Source organism: Dermacentor albipictus, chromosome 1, assembly GCF_038994185.2.
Source record: "Dermacentor albipictus isolate Rhodes 1998 colony chromosome 1, USDA_Dalb.pri_finalv2, whole genome shotgun sequence".
NCBI lineage: Eukaryota > Metazoa > Arthropoda > Arachnida > Ixodida > Ixodidae > Dermacentor > Dermacentor albipictus.
The window spans coordinates 267,147,310-267,158,404 of NC_091821.1; the positions used below are offsets into that span (position 1 = coordinate 267,147,310).

Here is an 11,095-nt window from a genome sequence, read left to right on the forward strand (position 1 = left end):
GCAGGCGCTTCCAAGTCACGATCTTTAATTTGCACCAAAAACTTGGCACACAAGCGCTTTTGCATTCATTAAAATGTGAGGATCGCATGTAATTCAACCCACGACCTTGTTCTCTGGAGTAGAACGTCGGGTAGCCAGCGAGCCATTGCGGCTGCGGCGGTTCAACGCAACGTAGTGTATTTGTTGATAGTAGTTGTTGAGTGGGGCACCAACAAAACGGACACCAGGGATGCGGCGACAAAAACGAATGCGGGGATACTGTGTTGTATTGAGTTGGCTAGATGAGACGTAACGCGATTGCTGTTGTTGTTGTTGTTGTTGTTGTTGTTGTTGTTGTTGTTGTTGTTGTTGTAAAGTCTCGTTATTGCAATAACATGTGCTCATCATTCTGCTGGATCACCCAGGACCTGGGACGTAAAGGCCGCAGTTATTGACCTTCAGTAATTGCTGGAGCTATGACCAAAACGGACTAGATGGTTGAAAATTAAAAAAAAAAAAGAAAACAGAAGAAGAAAGAAAAATTGGAATAGAAATCGTAATCAATCTTCTTCTATTGTACGATTATGTTATTGCGCTTCTTCGAAAGAGAGGGAGATAGAGAGAAAATGCTTCTGTTGATAGCAGGGAGAGGTATGTATGGAAAGGGAGACAAACGTCATCGCAAATTTCAGGGTTGCTGTCGTTGCCTGCAAAAATAAAAGAAGAAAAGAAAAAGGAAACGCGGCATGCCACATCTGTGTTAATGATAAGGCAAACTATGTGGCGAAATAAAACGGCAGGTTCGCTGAGAATGTCTTCCGCGAGCTGATCGTTGAGTGAAACACAAACGAAGGAATAAAATGCACATTGTAACATCAATTAAATCATACTCCGATCGAGTTTAACATTATTCGGAATCAGGAGCACGCAAAGACGCGTTAGCACCCGTTAAAGAAAGAAGGCAAGAGCTACGGTGCCTGACGTGACTAATGGCGCGATAAAGCTTGTAGAAATCATAACCGCTAAGCGAAAACGGAACTTTCGAATCATGTATCAAGAACGCTAGCAGTCTGCGGGAGGTGAGTGCGACTGCACTGTTTCTTTTTCTGTCCTGCTTTCGCATTTGCTTCGTTTGTGCGGCGCCGTCCTCGGAATTGAAAATGAACGGAGCTGTCCCGAGACCAGAGCGTTGGGACAGGGGCGCATGCAGACGGAGCGCGTGATGACAGGCTGCAGGAGCTTTCACGCAGCGACACCGTTCGCCACGACTGCGTGCGCGCTGCAGGCTGCAGTATTGGCCAACACCCGTCGGCAACACAGGATTTCCATCAGCGAAGACTCAGACCTGCGACATAAAAAGCGGCAAGGCCTTCGTACCAAGCGGAGTCAAGGCGCGAGCGAGCGGTGCCTCAGCCAAATGCTGACGATGAATTCAGAGGAAAATGAACTAAAAACAGCTAGAGGTATGAGCGCGAAAACAGGCACAAAGCGAACGCGAGTCGTCGACGTCCAAATTCCCCACTGAGCTGTTGCTCGATTTCTGGAACTGACCCCGATAAGAAAGCGGCGGGTGGATCGTTCGGAAGCCAGATAATTGTCGCTGACGTCGCGCCACCATCGCATTTGGAGGGTTTCCCACTTGCGTGTGCCTGGGTATCCTCATACTTTGTTGCGCATTCCCTCACTGCACGTATGTTTACTCTCCGGTCTCTCTCCCTTTGTGGCCTTGCAGACTTCCTTGCCCTCAAGCATAGCGTCACTCCTTCGGTCGTTTAACCCGGCTGAATCTATAGCGCTTGCATGCCGTCTTACTAGCAGACAAGAGTGTATTAGTTCGATTAGCATTCTTATACGATACTTCACGCACTTTCCTGTAGCTATCTATCTGTGTATCTAACCGTTATCCCACCAACTTGAGCCACACGGGCAGTCCGTGGTCTAATGGGTAGAACATCGGTCTCATTATGCAAACTAGAAGTGAGGCGTGCAGACAGGACACAAGAGAAGAGAAGTGGACAACACGAACGCCGACTATCAACTGAAGGGAGCACTGAGGCGAAAAATGAAAGAAGACACAAAACTCATCTGCGCATGCTCAGGAAAGGTAACACCACGTGTCAATCGGGTACACGTGCTGGTCTACGTGAGAGATAACTGTTAAGGCACTTAATCTCTTCCTTATGTAAAGTAATCGAAGGCTGACTCACGCACGCACTTCCACCATTATAGGTATGCCATGCCTCTACCATAAGACGCGTATCTTCATTCTTATGCCTGTACAGTATCGCGCATTCATCTAACTTTGGCTTGCAGTTATAATCTCGGCAATGTAGCGAAAGATTAGAAGGCGATCCACCGGTTAACGACCTTTTATGCTCCATTAGCCTCTGATTGATACACCGTCCCGTTTGCCCTACGTAGAACTGGCCACAGCTAAGGGGAATTTGATATACCACACCCATACGACATTCTGTAAAACTGTTGTTCTTATTGTGCTTCACTGGACAAATATCTGTTCGTTTTTTGCCTTTAACCCGCTCCTTTTTTTAGGATTAAAGTTTACCAAGGAATTACCTCAGCGACGCGTAATTCAGTTTCTTGACATTTCCTTGATCTTCGAACAAAATCATGTTTGTTGGCAGTACGCCCCAAGATCTTCGAAGCCGTTGCTTAACTTTCAATCCAAGCATTCTAAATTAGTAAAAAACGGAATCGCCATGTCGTGCCTTAAGTCTTCCCTCACAAGATCCTGCGTGCACAAAATGAGCGCCAGTTTTAATGCGCAGGTCCGGCGCCTATTAGAAGCAGGTTACCCTAATGTAGCGGTGGCCACTGTAGCTGAGCGCCTAAAGAAGTCGGTTTCGAGGGGGATGGACGTAACTACAGAAAGCAGTAATCGCAAAAAAAGAGTAGTGGCTATTCCGTATATTCATTCAGTGTCGCACAGGCTTAAAAAAGTTGCTAGTAGATATGATGTTAATGTTGCTTTCACTGCTCCCAATAAGCTAGGTAAGATGTGCGCTGCCGTACAGAATAAAAAGGAGCGGGTTAAAGGCAAAAAACGAACAGATATTTGTCCAGTGAAGCACAATAAGAACAACAGTTTTACAGAATGTCGTATGGGTGTGGTATATCAAATTCCCCTTAGCTGTGGCCAGTTCTACGTAGGGCAAACGGGACGGTGTATCAATCAGAGGCTAATGGAGCATAAAAGGTCGTTAACCGGTGGATCGCCTTCTAATCTTTCGCTACATTGCCGAGATTATAACTGCAAGCCAAAGTTAGATGAATGCGCGATACTGTACAGGCATAAGAATGAAGATACGCGTCTTATGGTAGAGGCATGGCATACCTATAATGGTGGAAGTGCGTGCGTGAGTCAGCCTTCGATTACTTTACATAAGGAAGAGATTAAGTGCCTTAACAGTTATCTCTCACGTAGACCAGCACGTGTACCCGATTGACACGTGGTGTTACCTTTCCTGAGCATGCGCAGATGAGTTTTGTGTCTTCTTTCATTTTTCGCCTCAGTGCTCCCTTCAGTTGATAGTCGGCGTTCGTGTTGTCCACTTCTCTTCTCTTGTGTCCTGTCTGCACGCCTCACTTCTAGTTTGCATAATGAATCCTTACCAACTAGCTCAGCTTTCTGTCGTTCTGAACATCGGTCTAATCGGTAGAACATCGAAAAAGATCAGTTCAAGTTTATACCTGCGACATTTTCCTTCCATATTCCATCCCACTCGCTACATCTTGCATGGTACGATCAGTGCAAGCATAAATGCTGACCCGCAACAAGGCAAAATTCCCCCATTAACATTTTCCTGACATTTGGTTGCTCAGTGCATGGGATTGTTGGAAATGACAGTGAGTTTGAGCAGGCTTCTCATCACCTTGATTAAATGATTCAGACGGCAAGCGCCTAATGCATAAGAAAATTTCCTGAAAAGCATTTCACACTAAGACACTAATTTAAGCATCATGGCTCAGATGGACAAGGTTCTTGTCGATTTTTTTCTGCTTTCTGGGTAGCGGGGAAATCTGAGACCTAGGTGGTCGTTTTTCCGTTGAGCTAGTGCACAAAGGCTCGCAGCAAACAGCGATGGCACAGTATTTTTAGTGATAAAACAGTCACGCACATGCAATCTCACGTCGCGAGCTCGAAAAGTCAAGTTGGCAATTACGTGGCCCAGGGTGTCACCACCCTGAACGGCGGGAGGCGGCGCTGACATCAATGCACCCCAAGTGGGAACCGCGAGAGAGGAACCCGGCTGCATAAACACCTGTCACGTGGCGCGTTTCGGCTTTGGCAATGCGGCGTGTCACTACATTGCTTCAGTGCTAATCGCATTTACGTCGACATTCATCGTGAGATAGGTTCCGCCGGAATTTTGATGCCTTACCAAAATCAAATGCTTTTTTATCTGCGCATGTCACGTTTTGTCTAAGAACTTTCATTTTGAGCAGCTGATGAATGAATGAATTTGTATTATGAAAACGACGGCTCGGAGGCATACGATTAGAAATCAAGGGAGAAATCGGTGAGAAAAGTGGGTAAGGTTACGCCATTTTGAGTAAGTCCGCTCCATGCGTGAAACACCACAGCCACTGCAGGACCCAAGTCGTCTTGTCTTATGACGGTGGTGTGGGCCAGGGTTCGCACGAAGGTTGTTTGGTGGGGGATATATCCTCTTTAGAGCCGGACAGCTGCATGAGATGATAATGCATTATGTGCAAGAATGGAAAAAGTCGTTCCTGTTTTATTTTCTGCGCGAAAAATAAAAAGCATGAAAAACACTTACAGCGGAGAGATTTGTATATCAGCGCAATCGCGGCAAATGCTCGTGATTCAAGCTGCACAGGATCCCCATGAATTCCCACCGCTTTTAAGCATCGACCAGGTGTAACGTATTTCGGATATTCAGGGTGCCCCAGGTAACTTTAGCCAAAGCTTAAAAATATGCAAATTCCACGTAGCTGGAAAGAACAACGGTAATGTTGTTTGCCATCGCTTGGAGGTATTGAAATTGATTTTTTTTAATTGTGCCTAATTACACAATTAGTCTTAATTATTTATTTAACTTCTCAAATATTATAATTAGATGAAAAGTGTCAATGAGAAAATTGAAGAGCGACATGAAAACTCCCGATACATCTTTCTGTTGCTCAGTACGTGCTACATAAAAGAGTTTTTTCGAGCGTGAAAGAAGCCCGCGAATACACGCAAAGTGTATTCGCGGCCAGTCGGCCAAGGCGGCCAGTCGCGCGGCAATATTGCGTGTATTCGCTGGCTTCTTTCACGCTCTCCTTCTTCCTTCTTTTTTTTTTTTTTGCTGTTCATACGAAGGCATCTTGGTCACGACGAAAACATTTAGTAATGGATCATTCATTTAGATTAGTCATGCGAACATCTTTGATATTTCTCAGGCATGCTCAGCAATTTAGGACATCAACCGATAGCGTCATCTGCTGGTAACTGGTGCGGAGCAGTGGCGTCACTGAGTAGGGAACGTCTTTTAAGGAATGACTACAGCGCAGCACTTCTTAATGTTCTCAAATCGCTTCGCTGATGTAACCTGTTGAACATTATCTCACTAAGAACAAAATCCAGCTTTAGCTTTACCCTCGAAACTCTTCTGGATTCCACGGCAACTTTTATGCACCCGTTGATGCTATAAAGCGTTGTGTTTAAGAGTTGCTTTCGGTGGAATGCGCAATCATACGTTCAAATCACTCTAGAGACATAATTACTACGACACACTCTTGGTGCATGTCAAGTTTGATTTCATTCTGGAAAGTAGTGGAGGGTCGCAAGACTTTATTGTAAAAGACCCTGCAGTGAAGCGGTATTACATGGGTGTGTCCCTTTTAAGCGATCATCGGTCGTCCGGAAACAATTCACTAGAGCGCAGGAGTGCACCGGCAGCCTATGCCCCACAAACAATGCGGAGAAAGCAACTTTTTTCAAATGGTAGTCAGCGACTTCGTCGCATGTTGTGTTTGTAAAGAAACTGTTCTCAAAACTTTGTTCGAAAAAAAGAAAAGTGGAAACTCAGAGCACATTTCCTCAACTAAGCTAGATAAATACAGAGCCGAAATAACAGACTGTGAAAGCGTGCAATCACATTTATGGATCGTCACAGAGCTCATAAGCTTTAGTGAACGGGATCAACAACTGGGTCACTTATCTCAGCACTAATGAGAAAAATCCAGCTGCTGAATGCCTTTTTATTTTCTCTTTTGAAATGGCAAGATACCCCAGAAACGGCGCCATTCTGATAATATGATATCCGCTGTTACCAACTTCTATATACAAAAAATAGTATATTTTTATAGTAAACAATTAAAGATGTTGCAGTGATACAGGTACCCTCATACTTTGGTACTCATACTCGATGCCCATACCTTGGGTATAAGGAACGCAGTCAAGTGTTATTCTTGAAGCTGGTAAGAAATTCGTTTTGAAGCAGTGATCAAAACACCATCTTGTCACCGAAATGCTAAGCTCTTTCACAATGCAATGAAAGCAACGCATAGGGGCGAACCGGGAGCTAATATGTGAAATGGGTTTCTATAGAAATATTGAAATGAATAAAGCAGTCTCCACACAGGAGAAATTGACGAGATGGAATGACTTGGAACAAGTTGGGGAAAACGTTAGGGTGACACGTGTTTTCGACGTCCAAGTCCCTGGGCAAGAGCATAGGTTTCACAGCCAGGCTAAAGCCGATCATGCTGTGAGGTTGGATCTTACATTTGACATTCTCTTAGCTGATATTCACATAGAAGGCAGTATAATGGAGCTTGTTTTGCTTCACTGATCAAAGTTATGAATTTTTTTATGTTTCTATGTTCCATTGTTAAAAGCAATGCAAAAACAAGACTATCTTGACCTGTACGTTTATAAACTGTTCAGTGAAAAACGAACAATTTATTTTTTATTAGAATTTCAGTTCTCAGTTGCATTCTGCAGCGTTCCAAGAAATTTGTTTTCGTGCTGTCATGACTTCGGTTCTCTTTTTTTCATGTCGAACATCTCTCAGCCTTGTAATTTTCAATATCTTTCTGTAATAACTTAAGCACATTAGCTGCGATTCTGGTGCGCGTTCTAGTTACATGAGACTTGGAGCAATCGTTGTGATACATTTTAATGTGCAGAATTTTTAGGTGCTATGGGATGTTGTCGAATAGGTGCAACTGGAACTTGTCGGCTGCAGCAATAAATTGTAAATATATTATTTTCGCTATCAAGTTTGTAAGACAATGCCTAGTTCTTGATTCACGTTAATCTTCAATTTTATCATCTGAAGATGTACTTTCCATTTATTCATAATTTTTGACACCTACTTTCAAATAAATTAGATGCGGTTAGCAGGGTACAGCACAAAAGGGAAATTCGATTGACATTGTCTCTCAGAGAAGTCGAACAGAGTACCCTCCAGACTACCTGAGTTGGTCTAGACTACAAGACAGTGTAGGTCTTTGTTGTCAAGTCTCAAACAGAAATAACGTACCGGACCTCTATTTTTCCCATTATTCTCTATGCGTAACAGCTCTCTTCTGCGCTGCTTGTAGCAGCTCTTTTATTTCCCGTGATGACTGTGTCTTTTTGAATGTGCATTGTGAATAGGGACTGACAATCAGATATAATTTGTGCTGAACGGTCTGGTATCTATAGCCAAACGGCGGTGAGAGCGAACGCCTTTTCTTCCCCCTTCATTATGGTTAAACCAGATATCACACCACAGTTCATTCACCGTAATGGTTCTTGCGAATCGCTGGAGTGAGTCGAACACCACTGGTGCAGCGCAGTCAAAACGCTGCCGTCCCGCTCGTTTACTGAAGACCTTGTGCGCGAGAGACGTAAACGCTTTCCCACATCTCGGCCGCAAATTATCTTCGTGAGTAATCGCTTGTGTTCATTTAATGGCATACGAGAGATTCTCATGTGTGCAGCAAGGAAATGCTAGCGCCACATGCTCGGTCCATCGTTTCGAAGAAAACTTCCATTGGCTTTTCGGCTGAAAATGCGTCGAGTAGCTGGGTACTTACGCAGCCCTCAATGAAGAACAGACAAGACGAACGCATAGCAAGCTGCGCTTTCTAGCCACGTTACGTTCTTCACGCCTTCTTTTCTTCGTAGTACAGCAATGCAGCAACAAAGCGCCTCAGGCGGTGACATCGTTCGATGCACTAGCGCCTGCCGTGTTCCTTCTGCAGAAGTCATCTGCCTGTCCAGGCGGACACCGTGAATCAAGTCATCTCGCTAGCGCCACACTGCCGCGGGCGGAACAGATCGACCATCCGTCGCCGTTCTTGCCGAGCGAGAGCGCAGTTCCCGGTACGAGGCCGGTGGGCAACCCCACCGTGCAAGGCGTCCCCATCGCCGACCGGACAGCGACACGCCGCATGACGCACGCCGCAGGAACACACCGCGACATGCGAGCGCAATCGAAGGGACCCACCTCGCCCACTTGTCGCGGGAGGTTCCGCTCCTTCTCCGTTTGCTTTCCTGGTCAGAAGTGAAAACATGCTCACGTGACAGACGCCAGGCACCATGGCTCTTTCCCCGGCCGGCGGCAACAACGGCGACCGGTCACAGGAAAACCATGGAAAACCTTCGGGGTCGCCAAAAGCGAACGGCACGAATCAAGATAGGAAGGCAGTAAACAAACGGGGCCGGTGCTGAAAGCGAAGCCGAGTGATGTTTCGCAAAACGAGGCGACAACAGCGCTTCCAGTGCCCGTCATATCATCAAGTACGCGTGCGTGCAGCCAGCCGGTCCCGTCGACGGAAGCTGCGGCCGCGTGCTCCGTGCTTTGGTGCATGTTACGAGGCTCGAAAGTGGCGAGCAATGACGACGCTCATGGCCACTGACACTAGCAATAGGGTCAGCGCATCGGGAAAGACCTCATTCAAGATATTCCTGTTCGTGTACAGCTAAATAGAAGATCGAAAATGCGAAACTCTCGTTTTAGGTGTAAACAATCTTTCTTTGGTCGCTGGTTGGTTGCTGCCACAAGCACAACGCTTCTGCAAGCGCATGCTGGTTAGAAAAATAAAGAACGTGGAGGGCAATATCTGAAAGCAAATAGGGTGATGCTCAATTAAGTCATATGAAAGTTAATTAACTTATGTCCTTGGAAAATAACCCCGCTAAACTGTTACAATTAAAACACAGCTTAAATTCTTTTTTCTATTTAGTTCAGCCATGTCGCTGTCGTAACGAGCTCATCATTTTAGTAAGGGCTAATGGCGAGAATATGTCCCTCGACTGGTCATACACTGACGCGAGTGCTTCCGAGCGGAAATATAGATCACAAGAATCGCGTTCGGTATCTGCTTTCCGAATGGCGCTTTATATGCTGGTCGCGTCGCTAGAAATGCATTTCTGGCACACTGCAGGGTGCAATCGCCTTGGTGATCTCAACAGACACTGACCTAGAATCTTTAGCAGTACTCAGATGAAATTCGCCAAGAAGCTTGCAATATATATATATATATATATATATATATATATATATATATATATATATATATATATATATATATATATATATATATATATATATTAAAAGAACAGGTAGCGAGAAATAAATTTCACTGCGTCACTTAAGCTGCCTTTTGTTCGTGTTCATTTATGTGGAAGGGCGTCATGCGGATGTTGCCCGATGACCTGCTCTCTCAAGAATGATACCACAGCTTCAAAGAAAGAAGAAGAAAATAAAATGAAGGCCGGCTTTTGTTGCGTTTCAGCCAGTAAATTATGTTTCAATCGATATCATAATGAACGTATCGGTACGCCCACATTTAGTAAAATTAAGCCGGATAATGGTTTCTCTTTCTCTTTATTTTTCTGTTCTCACTTCCGCTTGTTAACTGTTTCCCGCAGGCCTCAAAATTATCGATCTCTTTGTAGACACTGTCCTGCTGATTTTTTTTTTTCCCCTGCGAGCTGCGTGCTGATGCATAGCGCCACGAGAGCCCCTATCACGAACTTCGGTTTCCAATGACTGCGCCCACCTCTATGCCGCTTCTTATCGCTCGCTAAAAGTACTGGAAGAATTCCAGGCACCTCGCTTCGCATAAAAATGTTCTAGACCGTCCGAGAGCCAGCCTGATCGATAGCACAGTTTTTCAGGCTTTCTTCGACTTTCAGCGCTCTATCTCTCTCTTGTGGTTTTTGGTGGGTCCACGTATGTTAAACCAAGCGAAGAAATTTTTGGACTTCGGTTTCCGACTCGTATGTTTTAACGGTACCCACTCTTCTCTTAAAGAGCAACACATAATCCAAACTTGTCCTCATGGGCCACTTGAGTGGCATAGAAACTTCAGTCATTTTAGGGCGACTTAACAACAAAGCAGTTGACTGTTGCAGCCGGGCTTCGTGGTAAGCATTTCGAGAGATTCGCGAGAAAATGAATGCCCGTGAATGCCCATCAGACTCGCTCCAAAGCACCCACAGCGACCCGAAATAATCTGCGACCCGAAATAATTATGCGCCACCCCTGCCTCTCTTCCAGCGGCCTTGGATACTGGCTACCTTAAATAGGCAATATTCTAATTTCGGGACTCGTCATTGACTCGGGTGGACGGCACACCCACGGCGAAACGGAGAAGTGATCACCGACTGACTACGCTAATTATCACACACCACACTAGCAGGCATGGGCACTATACAAGCTCCAGCTGAGGATTAGTTGTTGCCGGTGGTGATGGCGGGGGAGGGGGTGGGGAGGTAGGGTGGTTGATTGGTTGTCAATGGCGTGATGATTTCTAATAATTATTGCTAATAACATAACCCAAGAAAATGGCCTGAAAACGTGGAGATAGTAGAGATTACACAATCACTGCAGCTTGCCGAGTATTTACGATAACTATAATGGCATCCCTTTTGAGTAAGGATGGCGCGAACAAATAGTCACCTAACCCGCATGATTAGGCTTTATACATCTATTACATTTTAGCAATTTGCATATCTCATCTTTTAAGGTTACCTACGCCTGTGACAACTCCTTCCCCAGCCTCTTCCTTACATTCTTTTTTCCCACCTAGACTCCAATCTTCTCTTGCAGACTTCCGCTTCTTACCAGATAACGGATCCATATCAGCTATGAAC

At 45.2% G+C, this 11,095-nt stretch overlaps 1 long non-coding RNA gene across 2 annotated transcripts; it reads right to left on the reverse strand.

The window, feature by feature from the left end:
* Positions 1 to 224: 224 nt before the first annotated feature.
* LOC135915237 (uncharacterized) lies at positions 225 to 8,745 on the reverse strand. 2 transcript variants are annotated; one of them, XR_010568554.1, is made up of 3 exons: positions 8,515 to 8,745; positions 4,541 to 4,683; positions 225 to 1,324 (listed from the first exon to the last, which is right to left on the reverse strand). It is a non-coding gene; the product is annotated as an uncharacterized lncRNA (long non-coding RNA). The 2 variants fall into 2 exon arrangements; XR_011512468.1 differs by having other exon boundaries at positions 8,442 to 8,745.
* Between the last annotated feature and the right edge of the window lie 2,350 nt (positions 8,746 to 11,095).